General features: G+C 34.2%; 1 protein-coding gene and 1 long non-coding RNA gene across 10 annotated transcripts in view; both read left to right on the forward strand.

Annotated features, from left to right (window-relative positions):
- The window catches only part of LOC142985437 (segmentation protein cap'n'collar-like), a 185,414-nt gene that overhangs the window by 29,335 nt on the left and 138,896 nt on the right, over window positions 1–17,183 (forward strand). For 5 of the 9 annotated variants that reach the window (XM_076133616.1, XM_076133615.1, XM_076133621.1 and 2 more), the window contains exon 1: window positions 6,365–6,674. The exons of 3 other annotated variants lie outside the window; for them this stretch is intronic. The gene's annotated coding sequence lies outside the window, so the exon portion shown is untranslated. Of the gene's footprint in view, window positions 1–6,364; window positions 6,675–17,183 lie in introns of those variants that run through there. One more of the 9 variants, XM_076133619.1, reaches the window with a different exon arrangement.
- Window positions 1–17,183, forward strand: part of LOC142985443 (uncharacterized) — a 161,186-nt gene that overhangs the window by 5,107 nt on the left and 138,896 nt on the right. The window lies entirely within an intron of this gene.

Genomic DNA, 17,183 nt, shown 5'->3' on the forward strand with positions numbered 1-17,183 from the left:
AGATAACAGTCGTTAAGCCACGTCAAAGGCCTTCGGGTTTAAACAACTTTGACACTAGGTTGACCACTAACCATACGATAAGAAGAAGAAGAATTTTTACTATAAGTATAAAGGCGGCCTAATACTGATCGTTTATCGACCGGTGAACGTAAATAGTCTCTAGTACCTAAGACCATATATATTATTTAGCACTTCGTATAACGCGGGCCTCTTTGCAAAACATTGATTGGTTCAATTGCGTATATACTTTTTACATGCGAGTAAATAATAAGAGGTTTTTTATAAGTTTGTAAAAAGTCATGGCCGGTATATACTGACATATAACACGCTTAAATAAAAAGTATATAGGCAAGTGTGAACTGTAATTGATTTAAGAAGGTTTTAAATGTTATTTTAGATTTTTTGTGACCAACCAGTCTTACTTAGTATCGTGTTATAAGCCATGTAACTGTGTTGTGGAGGTCTGATAGACAGTCGCTGCATTTAAATATATAATAATATTAAAATTATGCTATACCAACGTCCGATTTTACAGATTTTAATGAACTTTAAGGTAATATTAATTTAAATATATATAACTCAAAGGTGACTGACTGACATAGTGATCTATCAACGCACAGCTCAAACCACTGGACGGATTGAGCTGACATTTGACATGCAGGTACATGTTATGACGTAGACATCCGCTAAGAAAGGATTTTGATCAATTCTACCACCAAGGGGATAAAATAGGGAATGAAAGTTTGTATGAAAATTCTGTCCTAAGTCACAAACCACGCGGACGAAGGCAAAACTAGTACATATGTACATAAAATCAAGCCTTTTTCTAATAATGTTAGGCAGAGACTAAAGAACGTCATTGGTACGATCCTTACAAACTTCCCTTGCTATCACATACATACATGTTGTCATACAGGACCGTCGGTTACGAGTAGCACCTGACCTTTTCACAACACATCACCGATATGATCTGTGTATGTCTTTAATGATGATTTATCATTGCTTGTACGGAATCCCAAAATTGTTGATTTTTAGTTAATATTTGTATTGCGTGTATTTGGACATTACATAATGTACTTATATAAAAAAGTCCCGGATATATACTTCTTCTTATCGTATGGTTAGTGGTCAACCTAGTGTCAAAGTTGTTCAAGCCGCGCCTTTGACGTGACTTCACGACTGTTATCTTAGTAGAAACAACCGGGACCGACTTTTTACGTGCTCTCCGAAGCACGGAGACGCCCTGTTCAAATACCACTATGCGGTCACCCATCTATACAATGGCCGCGGTAAGGTTTGCTTAACCCACAAATCGTTTACCGACCGGTAAGCGCAACTGGCTGTATCATTCGCACCTTTAAAAATAAAAAGATGCAATTCGAAAATTGTAACTTAAGGGAATTCCCATTTAAAGTTTTGAACTGTTTCAAAAAGTTTTAGTTTGCCCTTCAAAATAACGACTATTGTACTATGTGTTACTTTGACTTTTGTATGGCAATACTGTAACTGGCTCGCCCCCTATTACATGGGACTAACATTGTTAATGGTGAAACGTGGGTGTATTTCATATATGTACCTCTTCCTAACATTACGGGTAAGTATATATTATTATATTATATAGAAACAAACACATCTATACAAATATTATAAAGCTGAAGAGTTTGTTAGTTTCGACGCGCTAATCTCAGGAACTACTGGTCTGATTTGAGAAATTCTTTCAGTGTAAGATAGCCCATTTATCGAGGAAGGCTATAAGCTATATATCATCACGCTACAACCAATAGCAGCAGAGTACCAGTAAAAAATGTTACAAAAACGGGGAAAATTTTACCCTTTCTCACTTATGTGACACAAGCGAAGTTGCGCGAGTCAGCTAGTAGAAAATATATCAATCTACAACCTTAATCTTGAACTAAACAATAGTTATTTAACTATTAAATTGCGAAGCAAAGCTTAAATAATGGTCAAAGATCAAATTACTATCAATACAACGATGACGAGGTCTGACGCAAACAATAAAATATTGTGCAATGATGACTATACGAAAGTTGCAAGTTGAAACGGATAGATGGCGTTGTACTACATTTTGACGCTCGTGAACAGTTGCGCTCACCGGTCGGTAAATTATCTGTGGATTAAGTTATTTTGGCGCGAATTTTATATAAATGTATTTATGTGTATTTCAAAGGTTTTTAAAAGGTCCCGGTTATTTAAATAGTTGTTTGTTATTTAAGACAATAGTCGTTAAGTTATGACAAGATTTATGTATGTGAATGAAGCAAGGGAAGTTTGTGAGGATCGTACCAAGTGACGTTCTTTGGTCTCTGCACTCTCTGCCTTCCTCTCTGGGAAAATGGCGTGATTTATATTTATGTCAAAAGCCTTTCAAGCTAGAACAACTTTGACACTAGGTTGACCACTAACCATACGATGAAATAAAATACACTTTTGTTGTTATGAAAAATATTTATTTTTGTATGTTATCTAAAGCTTACTTGCCATTTTTTATTTATTTGAAACGCAAATTGTTATTATGACATAGTGATATTACAGTTATTGTTGTTTAATTACGCAATTAATTATTATTATTGTGTTAAGAGGAAAATGTTTTCAGAATTACTTAGTAGTAAACATATTGTAAATAATGTTAAGACTAATTAAATCTGTATGTTACCTCTTTTAATAATGAAAGAGGCAACTCCCGTATAAAGAATTGCTCTTGTGTCGCGGGGACTTTTACAAACAGACAAACAACGGGCGCAAAGTACAACCAGACCCGAAACAATTATTTGTGGATCGTACAAATAATTGGTCGCACAACTTTATTCAACTTTTGATATACCTATTATAATTATAAATATAATTAAACCCATTACTGTCCCACTGCTGGGCAAGGGTCTCCTCCCGTAATGTGGGAGGGGTTAGGCCTTGAGTCCACCACGCTGGCCAAGTGCGGATTGGGGACTTTGCATGCCCTCAATAAATGTATTAAACAAATATTAGGCATGCAAGGTTTCCTCACAATGTTTTCCTTCACCGTTGGAGCATGTGAAAATTATTTCTAATACACACATAACTTGGAAAAGTCATTGGTGTGTTGCCTCGGGTTCGAACCTGCAACCACTTGCGTGGGAGGTGTCAACTTATACCACTCGGCTATCACTGCTTTAACTTTTGATAGAAGGTGACAAAATGCCTATTATAATCACAGAATAAGTAATAGTATTAATATCTTAGTGAAACAGTACGTCGTTGTTACGTCTCCGTCACACGCTTGATTAAGTCTCTTATAATTATGTTAAGCCTTTTACACCGACTTGTTGCTATATTCAGACAAACAATATTTAATAGCACGTATATATATATTTACTTTATAAAAATATCAACTTCAAGTTTAGTTCTTAAAAGGAACAATAGATGGCGCTGATAAAACTGCCGGCACCAATAAATTCGTTTTTAATTAAAACGGACGTGAGAATCGATTTAAGTACCTAATTTAGTTTATTTTAAGTTTAAATTCTAAAACAATGGCCACGAATTCAGTTGTAAGCTATTCTAGTAGAAATAGTGAGTCCTATCATTATTTATGTAAGAAACACGCATAAATAAATAATTTAGAATACATTTAATGCAACGGGGCATTAGACAGAATTGTAAATTACATTACTTTCTTTTCGAGACAACAATTAAAAAATATGTGACAGGAAAAATACCGCGAGAAACTTTTTTTTAATTCATTGTAAAAAAAATATGAATATGACGTTTTACAGTTGTTTATTAATACAATTTACCGCCAAAATAAAAAAAATGCTTTCTTTTCATGTAATTACTTAAAAATATAATATATTTAACTAGATCTTGCTAATTTTATACAGAAGTCTTTACATAAACATCATTAAATCACTCCTTCTATAAAAAAAAACCGCATCAAAATCCGTTGCGTAGCTATAAAGATATAGGCATACATAGAGACAGACGGCGGGAAGCGATTTTGATACTATGTAGTGATTGTACTATACAACGTGTCCCAAAACTCAACGTCAAAACGAAAACCTGAGCTAGGCCGAGTTGTGTTGGCTCTCAAAAAATAATAAAAAAAAATCTATCTAGTGTAGTTTAAAAATGACAACCATTTTTGTAAAATTGCCACCCTCTGATGAGTTTGGTCTACTGTGGCAACAAATGACTTCTTTTCTAGTTCTTTTTTTATGTGGAGTATTCTTAAGTAACGCTCCCACAATATTCAATTCATTATTTGCACACAACTTCATTGGAAAATCCGAAAATATCCCTTTTATGGCGAATTATGCCGTTAAAATAATTTCATCACTCAACTTTGACAGTCTGTCCTGAAAAATAATTGTACTACGCTTTTTCGGCATGTACCTTCAAAAGTTGGCGCATTTAATGAACTTTCGAAAATGGTATAACACTTACTAAATTATTTCATAGACGATGAGAAAATAAAAAAAATCTTAAGATAGTCGGTATTTAACGTATTATTAGTTCGTCATAAAACTTTCTAAAAATTATTCTAATGTCATCTAAGCATTCTGTGATGATGTTGTCCTGGTAGATTTTGGATACGGCGGTCAGTTTCATTGAAACCAGCCAACAGTGCAGGTTTTTGTTTATAGTGGCCAAGTGTGTGCACAATACACAGGTACACTCTCATAGTCTGGTGGGACGGCTAAACCGTCACGACCAGAGAGAGGTCAGGCGCAGGACCGACGGCTTTACGTGTTTTCCGAGGCACGGAGATCCCTTACCTCAACTTCCTACCTGCGGACAATCTCTGAGAATTTTTTTAACAGAAAATCTCTAAAATTACTTTTTGGCTCGACCCAGGATTCGAACCCGAGACCTCTTGGTCGGCAGTCGCATTAAGCGACGAAAAAAATTAAGAGTGGGACGGATAGTGACGCTACATTCATGGTGTTAGTGACATTTATTGTATTTGGGATTGTTTAAATAAGGATCAATTATTATTAAAAATGTAATGATTATTTAAATGAACCTTTTCTTAATCGTCAATAATTAAACATTACTTCTCTTTAATTACACCTCACAGAACGCCTAGATGACATTAGAATAATTTTGAGAAAGTTTTATGACGAAATAATAATACGTTAAATATCGACTATCTTAAGATTTTTTTTATTTTCTCATCGTCTATGAAATAATTTAGTAAGTGTTATACCATTTTCGAAAGCTCATTAAATGCGCCAATTTTTGAAGGTCCATGCCGAAAAAACGTAGTATAATTATTTTTCAGGACAGACTGTCAAAGTTGAGTGATGAAATTATTTACACGGCATAATTCGCCATAAAAGGGATATTTTCCAATATTCCAATGAAGTTGTGTACAAATAATGAATTGAATTTTGTAGGAGCGTTACTTAAGAATACTCCACATAAAAAAAGAACTAGAAAAGACGTCATTTGTTGCCACAGTAGACCAAACTCATCAGAGGGTGGCAATTTTACAAAAATGGTTGTCATTTTTAAACTACACGAGATAGATTTTTTTAAATTATTTTTTGAGAGCCAACACAACTCGGCCTAGCTCAGGTTTTCGTTTTGACGTTGAGTTTTGGGACACGTTGTATAAGTTCATAGATAGACGTTATAAAACATATATTTACATACTAATACGAATGCAAACATAGTTGTTTAAATAGTAAGTCGAGCAATACTTAATTTTTTTATCTTCGTTCAAAAAGGGCCCATCGACTATTTCGTCTGAAAACATTTAGATAAGAATAATTTAAACAGTGTTTGTATTATTTACAAGAAGATAACAGATATCTTAAAGTATTTTGTTTGTTCTATGCTTCCTAGTGTCTACTTATATAACAAGACATAGGTAATTGTAGTGCCGAGGTAATTACAAATTGAAATGATATTGACCTGCTTGGAAAACGTGCATGTTGTATAATGAAGGTTACAAAGTACGTAGTTTAGACTTTAGCCTGCGCGATCACAGCAAAAAAAGTCCAGGAAATTGACAAACTAATTAAATATCATTACAGATAAGGTAAATATCTCAATCTTTAAGGCCATCTAGTGAAAAATTTACGAAACATTGAAAAAATAATGCAGCTACTCGACCATAGATGGCGTTGCTCATAATGTAAATTTCGTTTTTCTGTTATTGTAATAAGTTTAAATAGCTTAAAATTTTTCCATAAATTTTCTCGTATACATTATTTAATTTCTAGAAAAACAATAGATATGTATAATGTAACCTTTTGTAATCAGACGGATGTTATCTATTCAACGATGTTACTTCACCTTTTATTGTATAGCGCTGTCCCTTTCTAAACGTCTGCATGACGTGTGCTTTTCACGTTTTGTTCGCTTCGATCGTGGCGAAGTCAGTCACAAACCGATTCCGACGTCGTATCATCTTGTTTTTCGATGTTATTTCATTAAATATCTTTACAAATTACCTTCAAATTGTGTTTAAAGTGAAATTCGCAGACATACCTGCGATTTGAGTGTGGATTTTTACCGGATTTTTGTGTATTACGTGTGTAAACTATTGTGATAAGTGAAACGTTATTAAAAACAGTAAACCTTGCTGTTTTCCAAGTGCTTTTACCTGTTTTCGTGGATTATATTCCGTTATTGGAGGTAACGGAGCGCAACGAACCTTTGCTACAGCAGTCTACGTAAATAAAATACTTTCTTTAAATTTTTAACCTAAACACAACTTTCGAAGAGGTTACAAATTTTGCATAGGAATAATAAACACTGTCCTTTGTGTAATGTGTCTATAAAAAAAAGAATATTTTACGTGTCTATGTACCTACGTCATTTATGCGCGCCATAATTTTATTAACCAATAAAAAAGGGTTTAAACTTTATTATTTAATCCAATTAGACTCTTATTGACTTAAAATATTATTTAAACTACTTCTGAAACACAAATTACTACAACAAAACCATTGAATTTAACTTTTTTACAGGTACCTACGTTTGAAAAGTTATCATGAACTAATTTCTACTCTCAAACTTTTTTAATAAAGTACTACATAACAAAGGTCTTACACAATTCCTATAAGAAGTTAGAAGACAAATAACAAGAAATACTGAACAAGATTTTTCCTTCTATATCTACCAATTATTTCATAATTTTATTCAAGAAATCTTTAAATAATGCTTGCAGTAAACTGTCAGTAGTCTGATCAGTAATTTAGAGTATTTTTCTTGACACAAAAGAAAGTTTGTAATATATTGCAGTTACACAAAGAAAATATTGAATTCATGTTTTAATTATGTCTTAATACCTACATAGATACTGAATATTATTATCTAATAAAGTTTGCTTTCTTTGTTTAAACTGAGAAATGATTTATAAGTATTTAGGTAGAAATTATTTCTTCTATGTATACCAAATTCTATCATTTACCTTTCTTATAGACCTAACTAATTATTAAGCTCTAATGATGAAGAAAATCATTGAGATGAAAACTTGCTTAGCACATTTTCTTGAAGGCATGCAAAGTCCCCGCACTTGGCCAGTGTGGTGGACTCAAGACCTAACCCCTTTATAATTAGACATTAACAATGCTAGTCCCATGTAATAGAAGAACCTAATTTGTATATTAAAAACCTAAATGACAATATGTATGTATATGTGAATGAAGCAAGGGAAGTTTGTAATGATCATACCAAGTGATGTTCTCTGGTCTCTGCCTACAGGAAGAAGGTATGATTTTGTGTATGTATGTATACAAAAACTTATAATTACTATTAGGATTAAAAGAAAAAACAACTTTGACTTTCAGAATAATGTTTAATGTCAATGAATGCCAAAATTTTCACTACTACCTACGAGACTGCAATATATAATTTTAATATGTAAATTAAGTATTGTTTTTGGCTGCATTAATTACAATATGAACTTGAATGACTTTTGTTGCTAGTTGATGTTTATCTGTGGATTATAAAAACAATTATAGCATAGAGTTTTATTATAGATATTTCTTAAGTAAGTTTTAAAGTTTTAAACTACTGTCCCACTGCTAGGCAAGTGTGCCTTCCCGGAATGAGAAAATGTTTTATGACTCACGAAATCTATACTAATATAATAAAGCTGAAGAGTTTGTTTGTTTGTTTGTTTGAACGCGCTAATGTCAGGAACTACTGGTCCGATTTGAAAAATTCTTTCAGTGTTAGATAGCCCATTTAACGAGGAAGGCTATAGGCTATATAACATCACGCTACAGTCATTAGGGGCGGAGTAGTAACGAAGTGACGCAAGCGAAGTTGCGCGGGTCAGCTAGTACTTAATAAATTTCATTGTGAATTATGAAATATAGGTGTATTTGACATATCTCTGCCTTCAACTTCCAGTATAATAGTCTTGATGTTATAGGGGATAGATAAATAAAATAAAAGATACAAAATCATGCTTTATCCCCATGGGGGGTAGTTAGAGATCAAAGAACACAACTTGCTTTTATCCTTACAAACTTGTTTTGCTTCATTCACATACATACATGTTATCATACAGGCCAAGCAATCGCCATATATCAACAAGATATAACTATATAGGTAGCTCAAATCAAAACTTGAAAGGAAATTTATTTTTAAATCTCCTTTGTAGATTTAATCCTATTTATGAATCTAACATTTAGATTTAAAAGGAGTACTAGGAGACTACCACTGAAAATCTATCCATATTTTTCTGTAAATGTATTGTAAATAGTATCTACATAACTTATTACTTAACTCGTGTAGGTTAACTTAAAGCATCTCGGCAAAAAAATATAGCCTTAAGCCTTACATAATATTCATTTATATATACGTAAGTATATAATAATACACATTTACCTACCTCCTAAAAACAAAAAAGCATACTAAACCAAAAATAAATCCAATTTCTGCAAACCACAGACAAAATTTTCTCTACACTACAGTTTTAATGTAACAGCCAGTATTTAGGCCAAGGTAATAAACCTATGCTGCCTACTGCTAACTGTACTTTAATCTATGGCCTTATATTTTATTTACTTTGTACTTGAAATGTTCTAGTTTCTTTTTTATTAGCTATATATCCATAAAAAAAAATTGTGGGTAGATATTAAAAAAACATTTTTATTTTTGTGATTTTTTTTCTGTTAGAAAAGACAACTCCTGCATTAATAATTATAGCTCTTGTGTCGCGGAGACTTATACAAACATACAAACAACAGACACAAAGTACAATCAGACCCGAAACAGTTATTTGTGGATCGCACAAAGTTAATAAGGTTTGTAAGAAATAGGGTTATCTGGTCTCTGCATACCCCTATGGATAGAAGGTGTTATTTTATGTCTACATAAATTATTTATCCTACTAATATTATAAATACGAAAGTTTGTGAGAATGTTTGTATCTATGGATGTTTTAGTCTTTCACGCAAATACTACTGAACCGATTACGATGAAATTTGGTATATAGGTAGCTGAAGACCCAAAATAACACATAGGCTTTTTATCCCGGAGTTCCTGAGGGATCGGGATTTACACGGGAAGGGTTTCCACGCGGACGATGTCGCGGGCGGCTTCTAGTAAGACATAAAACTGACTCTTACAGTATTTAGTTACTACCTAAAAAGTAAAGAGATTATAGTTGCTGTTACAAAGAAAATGCTTATTAATAATGACTTAAAATATTTATATTTAATCTGTTCTTAATGAATATTGTAGAATGCCTATTGCCAGGTCATCATGATGAGGATATATCTGAATAATTAATCAGTAATTTTTTTTTTGGAAAATATGTGTTAAATGTTCCAATAAAATCAAAATCGAATCATTTATTCATTTATTTTTTACAGAGAGTGAACTTAGACTATAAGAGACTGATAGATTTATTTATTTTCTATGCACACGAATTTTGACTGACAAGTATGTCAAGTTAATATTAAAATAAATTTAACCCATTACTGTCCCACTGCTGGGCAAGGGTCTCCTCTCGTAATAAGGGAGGGGTTAGGCCTTGAGTCCACCACGTTGGCCAAGTGAGGGTTGGGGACTTAGCATGCCCTCAATAAATGTATTAAACAAATTTTAGGCATGCCAGGTTTCCTCACGATGTTTTCCTTCACCGTTGGAGCATGTGACAATTATTTCTAATACACACATAACTTCGAAAAGTCATTGGTGTGTTGCCTTGGGTTCGAACCTGCGACCACTTGCGTGGGAGCTGTCAAATTATACCACTCGGCTATCACTGAGTTGACAGTTAATATTAGGTACTCCTAAAATATTTATATAGGAATAGTTCAATGGGTAGACAGAGACCAAAGAATGCCATTCGGTACAAACCTTACAAACTTAGTATTGATGTAGTTAATCTTTTCAATCGCGTTTTTTATATGAGTTTTAACGCTATTGAATAGATAAACTACCGTTAAATGTACTTAGAAACCGGGGTAAGATAATGAGAATTCAAATTAGACCTAGCACAATGTCTAATATGTTTTAAATTTCATATAACCCTACTTACTTGTGATGCGTCTCTATGCCAACAGTCATAGACTACAATACTATTTTTAATTATAAACCAGACCAGTGAGAGTACGTGAAAGTCTAAATATATGAATGCATTCTTATTAACCTAGTTAAAGCATGAACGCATAATATATTTTTTAAGCAGTGATACCGTAAAACGGGGTGAATAGAATTCGCGGGGTGAATAGAAAAAAATCAGGAAAGTTTTCAAGCCCAATATTTGAGTACTCCTCGTTTAAGAATTTTGTTCATATTTGAAATGATTACACGTCGATATTACTTCTCTGCGGTGTCATAATTGTTTAAATGTTTAAATTGATATTTATACCCAAAAAATGGCTTCAAAGTCAACCGTCCTCGAATGCCTTATTGGTCCATACATTTTTTTCAAAACTTTGGATTTAAAGTGGAATTTCTTTTCTAATGAGTTGTTTGGAGTGTTTATCTCTTTAGGTGTATATTTATCTATAAAGATACAATATTGTTAACTGAAAAAACGTTTTAAAACACAATTTTTCCATTCTCCCCTTTGGTCGTTTCGATTCACCCCTATCGCTGGGTGAATAGAAATTGACCATTTTTTTAATGAAATATCGTAAAATTATGCATATTTTTGGACAAATATGCTTTTAACTCTTTCTTCATGGCGCCGGACATGATATAAAATAACCCGACAATAAAAATAACAAGTTATTCGCTACAAATTTTTAGGACAAAGTTGAAAATTGTTTCTATTCACCCCGTTTTACGGTAGCCCGAGTGGTTAAAATTTTTACCTCCCACGCAAGGGGCTGCAGGTTCGAATCCGAGGCAACACAGCAATGACTTTGCGAAGTTATGTGTGTATTAGAAATAATGATCACTTGCTCTAATGGTGAAGGAAAACATCGTGAGGAAACCTTGCATGCCTAAAATTTGTTTAATACATTTATTGAGGGCATGCAAAGTCCACGTACTTGGCCAGCGCGGTGTACTCAAGGCCTAACACCTCCTCGTTTGGGAGGAGACCCTTGCCCTGTAGTGGGACAATGGTTAAAAAAAATACTTTTTACCCCTAGAAATCTAGTTACGCGGACAAAACCACGGGCAATAAGCTAGCTAAATCTTCACGTGCGTAGCAACCGAAAAACTTTTTGACTAGTAATTAAATTATAACAATAGATTGTTTAAGGCTTCCTCTTTACAAAAGGCAACAAAGCTTTCTTTGAAGTGGCGGCCATATTGTTTATTGTTTAAATTTCAAACGTGACTTTATACTGAGTTTTAAAGGGATACGTAAGGTTCTTTTTTGTTCTTTTAATATGGCAATAGACTCGCCCCTTATTACATGGGACTAACATTGTTAATGGCGAAATGTGGGTGTATTTTAGACATCTACTTTCATCTCCTATTTTACCCACTTAGGGGAGGGTTACTAAACAATCCTTTCTTAGCGGTTGCCTATATTATAAAAGGCCCCTCTTGTTCAAATTTCATGTTTTTAACTTCTATAGTTTAGGCTGTGCGATGATTATCAGTTAGGACAAGTAATTTTATACACGTCTACACCTTCGGGTATAACAGGTGTGAAAGTATTTTTAACTCATTACTGTCCCACTGCTGGGCAAGGGTCTCCTCCACTTATGAGGGAAGGATTAGACCTTGAGTCCATCACACTGGCTAAGTGCGGGTAGAGGATTTTGGAAATACAAATAATATTTTTTTATAATATAGATAAATCGTGGAAGCTAAGGCTCTCTTCGAATTTTTTTATTTTTTTTCAAAGCCACCTCCAGCACTAGGAATAGCTCTTGTGTCGCGGGGACTTTTACAAACATACAAACAACGGACACAAAGTACAACCAGACTCGAAACAATTATGGGAACGAACCCACAAACTCCCTACACAATAGTAGCTGCGTTACGACTCAAACCACTGCGCCTTAGAGGTAGCCATTTTACCTATACGAAACACGTGAAATCCATAGAGTAAACAAATTTTAATAGAACGTCCTTGCAATCGTTCGGTCACAGGCGGTCGTTTACCCGCGCTTTTTGGCTGTTTGATGTAAAGCCTAAAAATATTGGCGCGTAAAAAATAAACAGATGCTTCGGGAAATATGGCGTATTTTTACGTTAAGTAGCTAGTTATTTTACTTTAAAACCTTTATATATTTTACACATAAATATTCTTCTTGAATTGCTAACCTATCATTATAAACTGCATCAAAATCCGTTGTTTACTTTTTTAAGATCTAAGCATATAAATACATTAGCTGACCCGTGCAACTTCGCTTGCGTCACATAAGAGAGAATGGGTCAACATTTTCCCCGTTTGTGTAACATTTTTACTGGTACTCCGCTCCTATTAGTTGCAGCTACTCTGTTCCTATTCTGTCGTAGCGTGATGTTATATAGCCTAAAGCCTTCCTCGATAAATGGGCTATCTAAGACTGAAATAATTTTTCAAATCGGACCAGTAGTTCCTGAGATTAGCGCGTTCAAACAAACAAACTCTTCAGCTTTATAATATTAGTATAGATTAGTATAGATTTGATGACCTCATGGTCTCCTTACGAAATTTCAATGAATTTTAGTTTTCGAGATTGTTGAAAGGTTTTAGGTTCGATTTAACGAATTTGGAGAAAATGGCGGAGTTTTAATTTAATGCCGGTCGTTTACTTTTATATTCACGTGTTAGACTATGAACTGTGAGTGCGAATAATTATTTATTTGTCGTAATAATTACCTATATTAAAGTTAATTTAGTTACGAATGCGCTATTTTTAATTTTATCGGATTGTATATTTATTTTATTTTGTCGTATGATTAGTGGTCAACCTAGTGTCAAAGTTGTTCAATTCGAAAGACCTTTGACATAGCTTAACGACTGTTGTATTAATTGACAATAACCGGGACCGACTTTTGACGTGCCCTCCCAAACACGGAGACGCTCGGTTCAAATACCGTACGGTCACCCATTTATAGAATGACTGCGCCATACATTGCTTAACCTACTCATCATCTACAGACCGGTGAGCGCAACAAACTATTATATTAGTGTCTCAAAATAGTGATAATCTAATAAAAAAAAAGTAAGAAAAAGCTTTTTATTAAAAAAATATTTATTTTTTTCTTATTCCATTGTTCGTTTTTTTGTTCATAAACCGTGATTCTAAATTCAAATTAGTTTCGTTCAATAACTGGTGTGTTCACCTCGCGTCATAAAATGTGTTAATGTTTTATTGCGTTTCTAAACGTGATGTTATACGTCAAATTTTGGCATAAGATTTTGTGGCAAAGGTGAAAAAGGAGGTTTCTGTTTGCATTACTTTGACCTGATGAAAAATTCTCTGAAACAATTAACTCTTAGTATAAGCATCCTATAATTATGTTAATCCTACTAATATTATAAATGCGAAAGTTTGTGAGAATGTAGGAATGCAAGTATGTATGGATGTTTGTTACTCTTTCACACAAATACTACTAAACCGATTACGATAAAATTTGGTATATAGGTGGCTGAAGACCCAGAATAACACATAGGCTACTTTTTATCCCGGAGTTCTCGAGGGATCGGGATTTACACGGGAAGGGTTTCCACGCGGACGAAGTCGCGGGCGGCCTCTAATAAGCCTTTTTCCCATAGATGAAGGCAGAGACCGAAGTTAGTTTTTTTTTATCTAGCCTATTTCTGAGTCCCACTGCTGAGCAAAGGCCTCTTTCAAAGTTAGTTTAGCAAATATTATTCAAAATAATTTCACATCGTAATCAAAGATCTTAAATCAACAATTACACTAAAATCATGTGATATTTATACACCGTGACGTAAGGGTACAATGACCTCTCCGCCATTTTGTTATTTGTCAATCACCTTAGATAGTTTACCTTCTACAATATTTCAGTTTTGTAACTGCGTAAAAAATACGCGAATTAAGCATTTTTTGGACTCAAGGCCTTCCCCTCGTTTGGGAGGAGACCCTTGCCCTGCAGTGGGACAGTAATGGGTTAAAAAAAAAATTTTTTTTTTGTGCTTCAGAGGGCACGTAAAAAGACTATTTCGCTCGGCTGAGGGTAAACGATCTGTGGATGTGTAGTTTAAATGCGCATGTATTTTTGAATTACGCGAATTAAGTTCTTTTCTTGCTTCGGAGGGTACGTAAAGAACAAGTTGCGCTCACCAGTCTGTAAAATATAATAATTATAAACCCAAAAAATATAGAATTTTGACTATCCGCGAAGTTATTTCATGTTTAAAATGGCATTTCTTCTTTCCTTTGACCTAATCTATCACTTAATAAAATTTCATCCAAATCGGTTCATCCGTTTTCACACGAAGCAAGGATAAACAAACACGCATTTATTTTTAGAATAAGACTACTAATGTTATTGAATCTTATACCTCTTAGCAACACACTCGGAAGTAACTAACTAAGTATATAAGCAACAGTATATACTTTATTTATGTACAAAGAGTTTCCTTGTAACTAAGTAATGATACAAACCTTCAGACCTCCATTATAGTCATATACATCTATACTAATATTATAAAGCTGAAGAGTTTGTTTGTTTGAACGCGCTAATCTCAGGAACTACTGGTCCGATTTGAGAAATTCTTTCAGTGTTAGATAGCCCATTTATCGAGGAAGGCTTTAGGCTAAATAACATCGCGCTACTGTCATTAGGAGCGGAGTAGCAACGAAAAATGTTACAAAAACGGGGAAAATTTTGACTCATTCTCTTAAGTGACGCAAGCGAAGTTGCGCGGGTCAGCTAGTCTATACTAATATTATAAAGCTGAAGAGTTTGTTTATTTGTTTGAACGCGCTACATTGAAAATATTAATTAGAAAATACTAATAGCACTTGTTTGACAACATGTATGTATGTGAATGAAGCAAGGGAAGTTTGTAAGGATCGTACCAAGTGGTGTTCTCTGGTCTTTATATACCCCTATGGGAAGAAGGCTTGTTTTTATGTGTATCTATAGCTATGTATTTAAACATAAATAATAATTTACGCACATATTTCAATGTCCGTCTGTCAACTGTTTCATGACGCAAACACAAACGTCATAGCATTTAAAAATAGAACGTCACTTTTGTTTTTTTATTCCACATTTAGAACACGAGTCTTTTTCGCGCCAAAACATTCTCGTAACACCTCATTTGCAAAATGTTTGACCTAAAAATGTAATGCTTTTTTATGCAGCTGTAAATTTTTATTTTTGAGACATACATATTACAAGTAGCTGACCCGTGCAACTTCGCTTGCGTCACATAAGAGAGAATGGGTCAAAATTTTCCCCGTTTTTGTAACATTTTTTACTGGTACTCTGCTCCTATTGGTCGTAGCGTGATGATATATAGCCTATAGCCGTCCTCGATAAATGGGCTATCTATAACTGAAAGAATTTTTCAAATCCAACCAGTAGTTCCTGAGATTAGCGCGTTCAAACATACAAACAAACTCTTCAGCTTTACAATATTAGTATAGATTATTGTAATTAGGACATGAGAAAAATATTCTTTACTAGCTTTTACCCGCGACTTCGTCCGCCACCTGCATTTTCCAATGGGAATGCGTCATTTCCTGGGGTAAAAAGTAGCCTATGTCCTTTCTCGGGTATAAAAATATGTCCATACCAAATTTCATGCAAATTGGTTCAGTAGTTTCGGCATAAAAGTGACAGGTTTCACTTTCGCATTTATAATATTAGTACGCATTAGTAGTAGTGAAATATTAAACCTTATTATTATTGTTTTCAATCACCTTTAGTTCATACACATGTACTGTAATCCTATTAATTTAATTCAAAAGAATTTTCTAGAACAAGTCATTATTTCATAACGACTACCTTTTGAAGGACAATAAAGAAAAATATTCAATGTTACGTACAGTGGCTGTCAAACTTATTTACTCTTTAAATTATCTGTTACCACATATGTAAAAAATACTTTTATTTCAATAAAAAAAAAACTCCAATATCAAGTACCCAAAGGAGGAGCTCGTGGCTTAAAAACAGCCGCGCGGATCGATCTCTGAGGTTAAGCTACGCTTGCCGAGGTTGTTCTGTGGATGGGTGACCATATTATACATATCACGAAGCCACCTTAAATTGTAAGTCTCGGCTGTCATTTTCAAAGATCTTTGACAGTCGTTAACAGTAGTCAAAAGCTAGAAAGTCTGACAAACAGTGTTACTTAGTATCGTGTTATAACCCAGGTAACTGTGTTGTGGAGGTCAGGTAGACAGTCGCGTAATGTAAAATACTGGTAGTCAGCTGCGTCCGGTTTGACTGGACGCCGACTCCAGAACTCCAGACTAGAACAGCCGGGCAGCCTAGGCCCACCAGGCATGATCACCTCGCCTAGTCGGAGGATCCTCCCTTTGTGTTGGAGGAACATGATCACCACGTTCCTCCTCACTAAAAATATTCACATCTTCGTCTCAAAACTTTGAAAACCTCAGTATATAATCCGTATTTCAAATGTTTTGTCCCACACACTCATTAGCAGTGTCAATGCCTCCAGTGTGGGAGGGAGATGGAATGACCGCAAACAAAGAAATACTTACAGCAAGCAGTTAAGTCATTACTGACTCATTTCTGTCTGTTTGTTTGTCGTATGGTTAGTGGTCAACCTAGTGTCAAATTTGTTCAAGTCCAAAGGCCTTTGACGTGGTTTAACTACTGTTATC

Source organism: Anticarsia gemmatalis, chromosome 30 (genome assembly GCF_050436995.1).
Source record: "Anticarsia gemmatalis isolate Benzon Research Colony breed Stoneville strain chromosome 30, ilAntGemm2 primary, whole genome shotgun sequence".
In the NCBI taxonomy this organism is placed as follows: Eukaryota; Metazoa; Arthropoda; class Insecta; order Lepidoptera; family Erebidae; genus Anticarsia; species Anticarsia gemmatalis.